This window comes from Tauraco erythrolophus, chromosome 1, assembly GCF_009769465.1.
Source record: "Tauraco erythrolophus isolate bTauEry1 chromosome 1, bTauEry1.pri, whole genome shotgun sequence".
NCBI classification, from domain to species: domain Eukaryota; kingdom Metazoa; phylum Chordata; class Aves; order Musophagiformes; family Musophagidae; genus Tauraco; species Tauraco erythrolophus.
In genome coordinates, this window is record NC_141465.1 from 99755836 (window position 1) to 99770128 (window position 14293).

A 14293-nucleotide genomic window follows, 5' to 3' on the forward strand; every position below is an offset into this window, starting at 1 on the left:
CAATTACTTGTCAATTTAGACTGCTACTAACAGACAGTTTTATGAGAAGGAGCAGCATCACTGGCCTGCTTTGTCTCTAGTTAAATTGATAAATTTATTTCAGAATATAACACATTCAGCAGCTCCAAACAAGAGAGTGGCCTGATTATAATAACAATAAACACTTTGAATGTTATCATACTCCCATAAAAGAGTGAGGAGAATGGTGAAAAGTAATAGTGTTAGGCTTAGCAATAAAAGCCACCTGAATTGGTTTTTCTTTGCTTTGTTTTGTCTTGTTTTATTTTTCCTTTTTTTTCTTGTTTTTTTTTCTTTTTTTTTTTTTTTCAGCCTACCTGTTTTTTCAGTCATCTGATAAGTATTTATATAGAGAAGGAAAAAATAAAAGGAAAAAAAAGAAATTAAAAAAAAAGAAATAATAATAAAAAAGATGTTGCCTCCATTTTGGATTATTTTTTTCCTCAACAAATACCTAATCTCCAGCCTCCTTTTAAAGTAGTATTCTGTAAGAGGAACCAGGAATCTGAATGAAAAGATGTGAATAAAAAGACAAGTTACTTCACAGCTTCAAAAGTCTTTAGATGAGATCCAAGATATAGTTGTAGTCAAGCTAAAATACAAAATTACATGGATTATATTCAGAAATATTACTGTACTTGTGACTGTCATTGACAAATATTATGTTGATTAAAGATTGGTTTGGCATAGTGAGACCTAGGATTCCCGATCCTGCCCCCTGGATTATTCTAGCTTTTGTTCCAAGACTTAAAATTGCTAAGCAGTAAAATCTTTTTTGTCAGATCTAGGAAAGTGTTTGATCACTTTGGAGGCGTCCTTTTCTATTTCCAGTTGCAAAGATCTTAAAATAAACTTAGAAAGTTGAATCTAACTACCAGAACAATATGTCCTATAATGTGTCCTGTAGTCCAACTTTTCCATCCAATCTTCTACATCAATGCACCAATTTGAACAAATCACACCTACTTTCTAGCCCTTTCACTTGGTTTCCATTCCAGTACAAACCAGTGTAATGAGACTCAGAATGGAAAAGAAAGCAAGCAGAGAGGTTGAAAAATACTAAGGATCCTTTTGTTGCAATCACTTCTTTCCTGAAGATCGGAAGTGCTCTTGGATCCCTTAATTTAGATGTAGATCCATACACGGTAGTCTGCATTGGCTTCTAGAACAATCTGCCATCACTGGAAATCAGACTTTCCCGTTTCTTGTCCTGTCTTTCTAGAAAAAGGCAATGACTCCACTGTGCTTTCAGGGAAACCATCACCTCAAGTGTGATGAAATTCAAACGAGCTTAGAGCTGAAAATATTCTGTGTCACTATAAGCAAAAATCTTCTCTGTCTTGATCCAGGTCTAGTGAGCTGAACTCCAGCTTCATCCAGGGAAAAGTATCTATTGGAAGTGTAATACATAGAGAATTGCACAGTGTAAGGGCATTAGGTTAGATGCTATGGAAAAATAATGTAAATGGGAGACTAAAAAGATTATAAAAGGGATTTCTGAGAAAGATTTTGGAGTCTTTATGTGTGACTGCATCTGAGTACATCAAAGTCTTGAAAGGGTATTTCCCAGTGGACAGAGCTGAAGAAACAAAATGGATTTGTCTAAAGTAACATGTTACTGGAACCATTATGCTATCACTACAAGTTAGAAGGAAATGGAGATTTTTAAGGAAAGTTTAGACAAATATTTGAGAAAAAGTATTTTGACATACTTTGTCAACAGTATGATAAGATACGAGTTTTAGAGGTGAGATTCTTCTTGTTTAATGTTAGATATCTAAAATACATGAGACAGTCACCCAGAGGAGAAACAGGTTTAATGAAGTGGATATACATATGCATTATCTATCTAATCTTTTTTTCCTTAGAATATAATGCATTGTGAGTGTATATTTCATTCTGCTAATTACAGATGGAGTTTAGCATAAGTAATTCAGATTATGAACTTTTAGACATCAGACTTAAGGTACGGTAAGCCTCCTTCTCTAGATGACCTCTCAAACTCCCTTCTAGCTCTGTTTTACATTTTTATGCTCTTTTAAATTAATTTTCAGGATTAATCAAACTTGTGTTTTTTCCTGCAATGCAAGTCTATCTACTCTTCTTGACTGCTCACTGTATGTAAACTCGATAACACATCATTGAACTGTCAGTTTGCTGTAACTGCTGAACCTGGTATTTACTCAGTATAAACAACAATAACACCCTCAGCTTAGACCCACTAAGAAACTGTCCACTGTAAAGGATTATAGATTTTCTCAAACACATATTTTTCACTGTTAAACCATAGTGTGATTTCACTGTTAGCTACAGTTTGCAGAATGTGAGCTCTTTATTTAGATAACACAGTTACAAATTAGGGAAAATGAAACCTGCTGATGCTTGTCTTGGCTAGAAGAATTTTTCTTTTTAAGCTTAGTGATTTGCTTTCCCAGATAAAGTTTTTAATTATACCTTACACTTCTTTGAAGCTCATTAGACATCTAGAAAAGTAGCATACTGTAAACATAATTATACTTATGAGAAGTAATTAATCTAATGGATTTTCAGTCTACCTCACCTAGTGAACTGCAACCTGCTCCAATTTATTATGCTGTTTCACAGCAGTAGTACAAGGGGGTAAATATTGTCTTTCATAATAATTTTGAGTGTTTATTAAGGAGATTCCCTGCATATTTCATACAATTAACTGCAGAAATTTACTTAGTTTAGAAGACCTCATGACTGCTGATAACAGTAAAACAATACTTTATTATTTTTGCTAATTAATTCAGTCATAAATAAAAATTAATATAATTTTTACATATTTAGGCATCAAAACTCTGATCTAGCCAACAGGGATCCATCTGTTTGGAATTGACTGCAGTATCATTCCTAGAATACATGGCAAGCTCTTTGTTTTTTCCTGGGAAAAAAAAAAGTTTGTTATCATATCAAACTATTTTCTTTTTTCTTATTCCTGTCCTAAGGTCCTTCATCAATTTCATTCATTTTTTCACTTCAAAGTAAAACATATTTCTGAATCCCAAATTAAGAAAGAGCCTATTGTGAGGGATTCAGGGGTGGGGAAGCTGGGAGAGAATCCAATCTACACATTAGAAAATTTTGAAAGTGATTTCAACACAATAGTTATACAGAAGACATTTTATACATAATCACCCGATTATGTCTAATGTTGTTCTGTCAAATGCCTTCTTTATATTTACAGACAGTAGGGAAAACTAATTGCTAAAGAATTCTTTAAATCTCTTGTTCAAACGCTTTCTTTTTCAAGTCCTATCTATACTGCCTAAAAATATGAGGAAGTTAGGGACCTGTCTTATAAATTCATTAATAATTTACACATAAATATGAAAAGGTTGAAAAATTAAGTGCTTTGCTTTCCATTTTTAGTCAGAACTATACTTCCGAATATACATCAGTGTAAAGACTTATAGTTACTTTATGGTCTAACTAGGTTGGCACAAAATCCTTTTCCTGCTGGTGACTGTACTGTGCAACACTGGTAACTCTGCATTCTCTATCAGCTTAAATTTCAACTTCTTACTTTCTTTTGATTTCCTGTTGTTGAACAAAATTTTCAAGCTCTCATAAGTACCCTGCTACCTATGCGCAGAGACCAAGAACACAAATGCAGATTGTGTTTTTGTATATAAAAGTCTATTGTAACCTGATGAGTTGTATTTTAAGTAAGCTGCTGACAGGAGAACCCAGAGTAAAATTTAATGGAGAGGACTAGCTTTGCACCATTCTTTTTTCATTCAGACTAGTTTGGCTCACAAAGATTCGGGGTATGTATCTGTACAAGGACTCTGTGTTTTGCCCTTGTTAGTCCAAACAGATCAAGAGATGTTCTTATTGGCTCAGTTACACACAATACCATTTATGCAGTTAGCTTTGAAGTAACGTGTGAGTAAATAAACTACTGGAGATTTTTGAGTTGCTAATTTCTGTGAAGCTGAAATCGCTTTTTTTGTGATTTTCTTATCAGAACACAGCAAATCACCCCCAAATTTGTTATCATCTTTATCTTTGCAAATGTTTAAATGTATAAACATGGAGCTAAAAATTAATTGGAAATGTATTTCTTATTATATTTAAAAATCCTATCATGTCATCATGTATTGGTACATTATGAATAACAAAAAAATGTAATTTTTCAGTAATAGTTCACATAGGAAATTCTGTATGATAATTTGAGAAGGTTTGTGTGATATTTTAGAAGAAAAGAAAAAAAAAGATTTAGCAGAAGAAAAGCATAGCTTTTCAATAAGGCTACTTATGGATCTAATTCTGTATCAATTGAGCATGGCACTGCTATTAATTGATTTTTCTGGAGCTGGTCTAAAATAAGACACCTTTTTGATTTTTTTTCCCAATTAATCCTAGAAATTGAATATCAGCAATGATTTGATAACTAGGAATTCTGAAAGAAGTAGAACTCAGATGTAAGTTCAGACTTTCTTTACTGTTGTAACTTTTGTTTTCTTCATTAAAGGCATGAAAAGCACTGCAAAAATGAAAGTTAATTGCATAAAAGAAATAATTGAAATTACTCAATGATGTTTTTTTGACTTGCAAGTCAGCAACACTTCAGAACTTCCATGGGGTTTGTAATATGTCATAGATTAATAAGGCAGAGAGATGACTCCAGTTATTATCCCTCTCCTAATGTGGTGGAAGAGCACTCAGAAACTTGTACCTCACATCCTTGGATATAGGTCTGAATGGAAGTCTGCTCTCTGGGTTGTTCGGTCTTTTGCAGCCTGCTCAGTCTCCCTAAAAAGGAGCAAGTAGGTTTTCCTCTGGCACTTCATTATCTTTGAAATCATGACTGTCATGCACTGGACTATACAGGCTTCTGTAGTTCTGAGTTAAAGACTAGCTATTTAAAAAAAAACCCATATTTATTTTATGCAATTTTGAAGTGATAAAACTGTTTTTTTCTTTTTTTTTTTTTTCAATTTTTTTTTTTTCCTATTAGGGAAGATCAGCTAATTCAACCAAATTTGTCCTCTCTAGTACTATTTCTGTTCTACTACTAAACTTCATAAAGTTTTGCTCTGTATTCTGTCTGGATTAATTTTTCTCTACTAACTGGGATGCCATCCTTACAAGAGAAAGTTATTCCAGCATGATTGTGCACATAAGTTTACCCAGTAATTCAGAATTCACTTTGTTGAAAGCATATATTACTAAAAAAGAGATTTTTAAAAAAGGGTAAAAACCCTGTTAGTGAAACTGGTATGCTTACACAAAGGCTTTGGGCATAAAGATTGTAATGTTAATAAAAATAAAGTCATGTAAAAGAATTAGTTGGAGGAACACAAAAATGTTTTATGCCTGCTCTCAAAAAGTTTCCAAGAGCTTAATCAGATCTATTGCTATCAGGGGTCATAAGCTCTAAATTAATAGCACTGGCTGTCGTATCAGCAAAAAAAGGTATCTATCACACTGCATACTGTCTGCATTCTGTTTGTGGACTCTCCTAAAGAGGTTAGTGAGCAGTGGGATCTGAGGGAGAAAGGTAGTTCATTCTCATTGAGAATTGCAACACTTACTATTCAATATAACGACTTTCATTCCCCCGTTGTTTCATCACTTCCATTAAGGAATTCTGATTATTTCTTTGGAAGCTCTATCTAGCACAGACGTTTTTGAAGAAAATAACCAATTAGAGATTAAACTTCAGAATGGCCAAAATGTATATTTGTTGATGAATGCCTTGAGCCTTTAGATTTCTAATGTTCTTTAAATATTTCATCAACTTCAAATACAAAAATTAGCATCATTAAAACTTGTGGATTTTTTTTTTTCAATTTCTACTAGTTTAAATTGTGTTGGAACTCTCTTTGTCTTTGTTTCCACTGTTTTTGAATGTAACCTAGTTTATTTCTCTGTAACTGCTTTCTCTGAACAAAATGGACCATATCAAATCTTTTAATCCAATATCTTTTATGTAAACAGTAGCTAATTTTCCGTGTTTTACTGTAGTTTGATAAGCATAGATCTTTCCAGTGTTGTTCTACCTTGGGGCTATTATCTCTTACAATATATTGATATGTTTTAAAGTAAAGGTATAACAGGGAGAGGTCAAAAGAAAAAGTAACACCTCTTTTGTAACAGATCAGTTTAATCAGGTACAGTTTTGATTCTTTAAAATAATAATAAAAAAGTTTAAGTCATTTAGAAGATTCCAGGCTGTTTCTTGAGAGGAGAATCAAATTGCAGAGTGATATGAAGTGATGCCAGCTCTTGAACTAACACAGACAGGCTTTGGTAGTTGCAATCAGAAGACTTGAATCAAGAAAATGAGTATTTGTATTGCCAAGACATAATGCGGTTCCACAGTTAGAAGTAATAGCTAACTACCCAGAGGGATGATTATGCAAATAAGAGTAATTTTGGTTTTTGAAAGTAAGAGTTTTTTTAATTGTTTTATTTTATTTTAAAGAAAATAATCTCAACTTCACAGACTTCCTGTTGCTAACTGGACATAGATTAGTTACAAAGACAGCTAATGTGAAAGGAGATTTAGAAATCTAATTAATCAGGCATCTTTTTCATTGATTTTTGACATGCTAAGATATTTAAAGTTAATATGTTTCTCTTGCTAAAAGTGTCTATAGCATAATTCTGATACTGTTCCACATACTTTGTAGAAAAGAGATAATTGATCTGGAGGTATATGGGTGACTAAAGAAGTATTGCCCCTTTTTGTTAGCCACTAGCAACGAATGTGAACACGAAAAATGACAGCTTTAGTTCAACTCAGTTATTTGAAATTGCAATTAAAAAGTCAGACTAAGAAAGGTGTCTTGTGGTAGGTCCAATATGTTCTGAATTCATGTTGTATGACAAAAAATATGTCTTTGACATTCCTTATCTAGAGATTCATTGGCTTCACTGGGTTTAGGATCTGGTAAAGTGTGTAAAACTGAATGTCCTGTTTTAAAGGCTGAAATTTATTCCTTTTTCCTTTCTTTTATATTCTGACTGCCATTTCTAGACCACAGTTTGAACTCATTTACATTGATCAGAAACCATGTATGCTGTAACTGCTCTCCAGCTTTGAACCTTTTCACTGCTTTGGACCTGTTTGCTATTGGACTAATACACCACCTACAGCTATTGCCATATTAACATGTTTATATTTAAAGATGTTCCCCATTAAGTTGTAAAGCTCAGTAACAATTTTCAAACAGCCCAAACAGTAAACTTTATTTCAGCATGAGTGATTTGTTCCTATTTAGATCAAAGGCAGATTATTTCAAGTGGAAATAAAGTACAGCTATTCTAGAATAAGAAATGTTTTCACATGTGTTTGTTCAGAAATAAGTTATTCTGGGATAGCTGTTCATGAACAGCTAATTTAGATTGCCTCCATTTGCTGATTGGTGATATGGAATACAAAAGAGCAGAATTCAAAGGGACTTTTCATTCATCATTCTCTTGGGGGAAGAGGAGCAAAGTGACTTTATGGACTTTGTAAAAGCCTTGATTCTCAAGCAAGTTTTTATCAAACAGTCTTTTTTATAGCTTTGACTGTCTGTGTGAGGTTTTTATAGGATTTTTTCAAATGCACTGGAAGCTTTTAAATCCTTGTCATTCAGTTAACCATTTAAATCTTATTATCAAATAAATCCATAAATGCAATAAACAATTAAAACTACAATAACTAACAGAGAAAGTTTTATTTGTGGCAAGTTTAAAAGTTTGTATTGCTAGGTACAAGATTTGGGAATGTGTATATAACATATGAAAGAATTTTTGGTTGTAAGTTACTAACACCTGTTCTTTTTAAGGCAGACTTTAAAACAAATCTCATCCTCTGAGTCTTCTTTAAATCTCTCTTCCTTCTGCTCTCCAACTCCTGATTCTCCCAGGTTTTCTTCAGCCAAGACAGGCTTTGACATAGCCAGGAAAATCTAATTCCTACAATCTGACTCATTAAGTGCATGGATAAAAAAGACTAGAAGAAGCCGAGAGCTGATGGACTTGTATATGCTGTGCAACTATACATCTAGAAGCTTTAAATTGAACAGTGAGATCTCCATGAAAAATTGCACCATTTGAAGCACTCTGAGCTTCTTAATTTGCTCTCACAAGCACGTTTTATGTGAGACAAGCTCTGATAGGTATTTCTGTGGGACAGTATCTGAGCTGGTTAATATGAAGATGGTTAAAAGTCCTGCTCTAAGCCTCCCAGCACCTCCAAGAATGACACTGGCATATGAAAAGTCAGATCTGAGTTATCATAGAATCATAGAATCATAGAATGGTTAGGGCTGGAAGGGACCTTCAAAGGTCATCTAGTCCAACCCCCCTGCAAGGAACAGGGATATCTCCAACTAGATCAGGTTGCTCAGGGCCTCGTCGAACCTGGCCTTGAACGTCTCCAGGGATGGAGCATCCACCACCTCTCTGGGCAACCTGTTCCAGTGTTCTACAACTCTCATGGTAAAAAATTTTTTCCTAATATCCAATCTGAATCTACCTCCCTCTATTTTAAAACCATTACCCCTTGTCCTATCACAACTGGCCCTCCTGAACAGCCTCTCCCCATCTTTCCTGTAGGCCCCCTTGAGGTACTGGAAGACCGCTATAAGGTCACCCCGGAGCCTCCTCTTCTCCAGGCTGAACAGCCCCAACTCTTTCAGCCTGTCCTCATAGGAAAGGTGCTCCAGCCCTCTTATCATCTTCGTGGCCCTCCTCTGGACCCTCTCCAACTGGTCCATGTCCTTCTTATGTTGGGGGCTCCAGAACTGGACGCAGTACTCCAGGTGAGGTCTCACGAGGGCAGAGTAGAGGGGAAGAATCACCTCTCTCGACCTACTGGCCACGCTCCTCTTGATGCAGCCCAGGACGCAGTTGGCCTTCTGGGCCGCAAGAGCACATTGCCGGCTCATATTGAGCTTCTCGTCCACCAGTACTCCCAAGTCCTTCTCCTCCTTATCAGTGTCCTGCACCTCTATAGTCCATCACTGTTTGCATACTATAAAAAGTGGGTAAAAAAAATACCTGTTTTGTGCAGCTGTCTATCAGAAAACATATAATTTCACCCATTTATTTGACATTGTAGCTAGCATATTGGTCTTCTTTTGTTCTTTTTGTCTCAAGTATTCATATGTGCTGACAAGTATAAATAACTGAAGAAAAAACAAAACCAAAAAATAAGGAAGAAAATTTGTAGAAACCATCAAGAACAGAAAATCAACAATAATTAATAATTTCTTAGTTATTTCCATCTCTGAAGCATTTAGACATGAACTTATTAATGTTAAGAAGATTAAAGCAATAAACATCAAAATATTACTGAGAGTGATTTCCTTAAAAAAATATATTTTGTCAGAAAAAAAAAAGTATTTTACACAAACCACTAATGGTGACAGTAAATAAGAGAACACAGATCAAAATATTAAATAAACTTTTTTGTGTGGAAAATGGTTAGTCTGGGATAATAAACCAAATTTTCACCTTTACTACGTAAATCTAATGCAAAGCATTCTGCATTACGTCAATTTGTGTATCCCTTCCCTTCCCTTCCCTTCCCTTCCCTTCCCTTCCCTTCCCTTCCCTTCCCTTCCCTTCCCTTCCCTTCCCTTCCCTTCCCTTCCCTTCCCTTCCCTTCCCTTCCCTTCCCTTCCCTTCCCTTCCCTTCCCTTCCCTTCCCTTCCCTTCCTTCCCTTCCCTTCCCTTCCCTTCCCTTCCCTTCCCTTCCCTTCCCTTCCCTTCCCTTCCCTTCCCTTCCCTTCCCTTCCCTTCCCTTCCCTTCCCTTCCCTTCCCTTCCCTTCCCTTCCCTTCCCTTCCCTTCCCTTCCCTTCCCTTCCCTTCCCTTCCCTTCCCTTCCCTTCCCTTCCCTTCCCTTCCCTTCCCTTCCCTTCCCTTCCCTTCCCTTCCCTTCCCTTCCCTTCCCTTCCCTTCCCTTCCCTTCCCTTCCCTTCCCTTCCCTTCCCTTTCCCTCTTACCTGCCTTCCTGCCTGCCTTCCTGCCTTCCTCAGGTTGTCATTGTATTTCCAGAAGACATCAGACCAAGAAAAAAGAAAGCATATGCTACCTTACAGGATTCATTACTGAAAGCTTGATCACTATTAATAAAAGAAACATTATTCAGCATGGTGTCCTGATCATAACCTTCCAGAATATGCAGACTTGCAGTCAAAATATCATATGATCCGTTTAAAGTATAAGAAGTGGAAAGCTATTAATGTTTGTCTGGCTATCTGGAAAAAAAAGATCCAACATATTTATTAAGTTACGACCTTAGATTTATATTTAACCTTCCATTTATATAGAAACATATGCAATATATATTTACAGTTTATACATATAAATAAACTATAATTTATATAAAAATAAGCATATATACCTACAAAAGGTAATAGATGCAACTACACTGTTGAAAAATAGAACTGTATAGTCATTAATCCCTCACCTGAGCAATAATGAACTCTACTGATTAGTTTAAAGGGAAGGATGAAGAAATGAGGGGTTACAATTACTGAAGGATGTTGCTTTATTCTCCTTTAGTCTCCTTGATAAGCCTCGGTGCTTCAAAGATTCCCTTTTAAAATGGACTCAGTGCTTTCAGGGCAGAAAAGGAAATTTGTAATGAGTGCAGACAAATTAGATGATCCAAGCAGTATCTCTTCCATCTTTAAATCCTCACGTTGCAAGTCAGGAACAGAGGGCTAGATAAGAAGTGCTAAAGCTGTCAGACTCTATGCAGGCAGAAGTGTATGTTCGCAACTGACTCTTGTAAACAGTAACTGAATGTGATTATTTGGTATCTAAATATGCCACTGTGGATTCTCCACTTACTACTACACAGAGGTCAAAGACATACACAAGATACTTTCAAGTAGCTTCTCTCGGATTCTGATGTTTCATCTGTTCCTACCATCACAGTGAATATGAATGTTTGCTATTAGCTATTAGCCTGTAGCTCAGTCAGGCCACCTTGACTTCTAATCCAAATCAATCCAGTACACCAAACAGTGCCTGGATGTTTGCTCAGTGAAAGTAGTTTCTGAAATGACTTGTCCATTCAGACTTTGTTTGAGAGTCTAAGTTGTTTCTTATCATATTTAATTCTTGAATTTTCCATTGTCTGTCTAATCTTTTGAGTTTAAATATCCACCACCAACTTAGGCGCTGGAAGAACACATTTCAAGAATATGAATTTTCAGGAAGGAGGAGGAGAGGTGAAGGAGAGGACAGGAAAATTTTTACTTGCCTCTTGTTAAAAACAGAGTAGGCAAAAAGATTAAATGTGATCTTGACCAGTCATTTTTTCCATTCCCAAGACTTAAAGCAGGATCATGTCTGCCAAACTGTTCTGGATAGGTTCTGTTCTGTGCCCCTCTCCCTCACAGACTATTTCAGTTCATCTTTATCTTCAATATCAGAAAGAAATTTCTTTATTTCTAGCTTGAATATTGCCACTACTTCTTGTTTTGGCTATCTCAGTAATGGTTATTTAACTCTTTGTTAAAGCTTTCAGTATTTTCTAAACTTGCTCTAAAAGAGCATAGAGTATGTCATACTTGATTTACAACAAACTAAAAAGCCAAAAACATCTGAGATGAAAAAATACTTATACAACATTTTACACTTAGAAAAACAAATTATAGTTGTCATCTTCGCTTTATTTCTATTATGATATTTTCATTTCCTAGCTAATGCTTAAGCATTACAGATTATAATTAGAGCCCATAAAAATAATTTAGAATTAATTAAGGAATATTTTTTCTCTAAATAAAATATTATGTGTTAGTTTGCTCATATGAAATACTTTTTTTGAATATTTACCAATTGCATAAACCTTTTCAAAAAATACTATTCATCAGGATTTTATAAATTTCAAGGAAATCAAAGCAACCATCTTATTTCACATGTATCTTACAGATTTAGATTGATTATCTCATTTTAGGGTGGTGTTGAAAAATTCAATTTCTCCCACATGTGGATCATTGTATATGTCTGATTCAATTCATTCATTGTCTGCTGTACTTTTGAAGGAGTTTGGATAGCTAGTTTAGTCTAGTGGTCCAACTTTCAGATGACTCAAGTAGGTGAGATGAGTGCCACCTTTGAAGGCATAGCTCGTGCTGGCTCCTCTGTGTTACCGAACTTTTATTTATCTTTTTGATGTTTTCCACAGTCCCTGACCAGAGCATTACTCATCTTCAGTGAAAGCTCACAGAAAGCAAAAGACTTGGAAGAACTTGTCTACAACAGCTGTACAGTCAGACTATCTCCCTCAGAGTCCTTACACTGGCTGGCTGTAATATATTTATGAGGTAGCAATCATGCATCAGTTTCACTTCATCCTTGCAATAACCATCTCCCTTTCTATCCACTCACCCTGGGATGCAACACTTGTCCCAGGCTCAAAAAGAAAAAAACAAACAAAAAAACCCCACCACTACCACCACCAAAAAAAACCCAAACTCAACAAATAACAAGATAAACTCTATTCTTGGTATTACCCATTAAAACATTAAGGTGATGATACCTTTTCTAAAGCTTCTTTCTGAGAACTGTGCTGAGACTGGGAGATCTCAATATAAGACTGCTTACCAGCTGTTTTCTTACTAAATAAAAGCTGGAGAAGGAAAATAGGAAAGCTTGTTCTTTTAAATTTTCGCCATGTGAATATGGTACTGAAGAGAGAAACATGGCTCAGGGTCAGGTAGTTACTCTAGGAAGAGGATGTGGTAATATTAATGAAGAAGAGAAGGAGGAGAATGATGAAGATGCTGGTGTAGGTCTGTCTCAAAAGTCTGCTGCTTTCCAGAGGATCTTGCATTCTAGAAAATTGCTGGATTTTGTTCATCCTGAAAGTATGTAGATATTTCCCAGTTCTAAAAAAGTTATTGTTTCTGCTTATAGAGGGTATGGTGGAGGCAAGAAAATACTACCATTGCATATGTAATCAAGCAAACAGCTTTACTGTCTCAGATCTAAGAAATCAAGTCCCATTGGTTTGGAATAATTTTCAGTAGGAAGGCTGGGACACTACTACATCCATTTCTGGATATGCAGGTGGAGAGTTTGTCTTGTACCTCCAAAAGCAGGGACATCCATCTTGTGAAACAGAATTTTGAAAGGAAGAAAACGAAAAAAAAAGTTTATTTACAATCTTATGAATGGCTTTCAGTTTCGTTATGAGAAACAGGAGATTATGCTGATCACTTGGGAAGGTGGCTACAACACCTTCTTTAAGTCTCTGTGCCATGTATGAAGGTAAGTAAATATATTTTCACATTAATGAAAACAGTCCTGTGACCCTCTAGGTTGGAAAGCAAGAGGAAGGGTTTAGAAATATGCCAATAGTCTATGTTCGTAGAAAGAAACATAAAGTTACAGGAAAACAAATAGGTAGCTGTAACAATATACAGAAGGGTAGCCTGAATGTCAAAGTTTTGTTTGAGCCTTAGGCAATATCTAGTAGTACAAGAAAGATTCAAATTCAGCTATTTCTTTGCTATTTGGGAACCTGCAACTACAACATTACTGTCCTTACTAGTGTATAATGCTACTTCCCAAATGCACATAGTATACCCATGAGAGTGTTACATTACTAGAATTCACCGCAGAACAAAAACTCTGCTTTGGTTTATATTTGCCTACCCATATAAGCATGTCCTGTTCAGTAATCTTCGAATATAGTCCTGAAAACATTTTACAGCGAATAATTATTCAACAAATTTTAATTTGATTGAAGAAATAGTGTCGCGGAACCATAAATATTGCTGTAAATTCTGAGCCACAGGTTAGCTTGCAGGTATGTTAGAGATATTCCAAAACTTTCAAACTCCCCTGGAGAATTTCCCTGTACTCCTGCTTAACTATTCCTACAGTATGGCTTCTGTGCTCAAACTGGTAGCAAAGCAGAAAGCAACATTTTGAAAACTCTATGTGGAATTGTTCTGTCAACATAAAAGCAAATGTGGTGCCATTTCAGTTTCTACTTCATGTTATCAGTGAGGAAGAAAAGTTATGTCTCTACCTTGCACAATTACTCCAAAGTTATCGTCTCAAAAATCCAACCAAACAAAGCATAGAATAAATGAAAGATAAAAGCAGTATACATTCTGTAAAAATGAACACAAAGTAAACTGAATATAGTGCATAACACTTTCTACTCCATAATTTCTGAAATTAGACAGCTAAAAGAGTGAGGATTATTTGTATTGGTTACTATTTCCAGTACCTCGTGCAATATAATACAATATTTTTTATATTTTCCTTAGAGAAGAGAAAACAAAA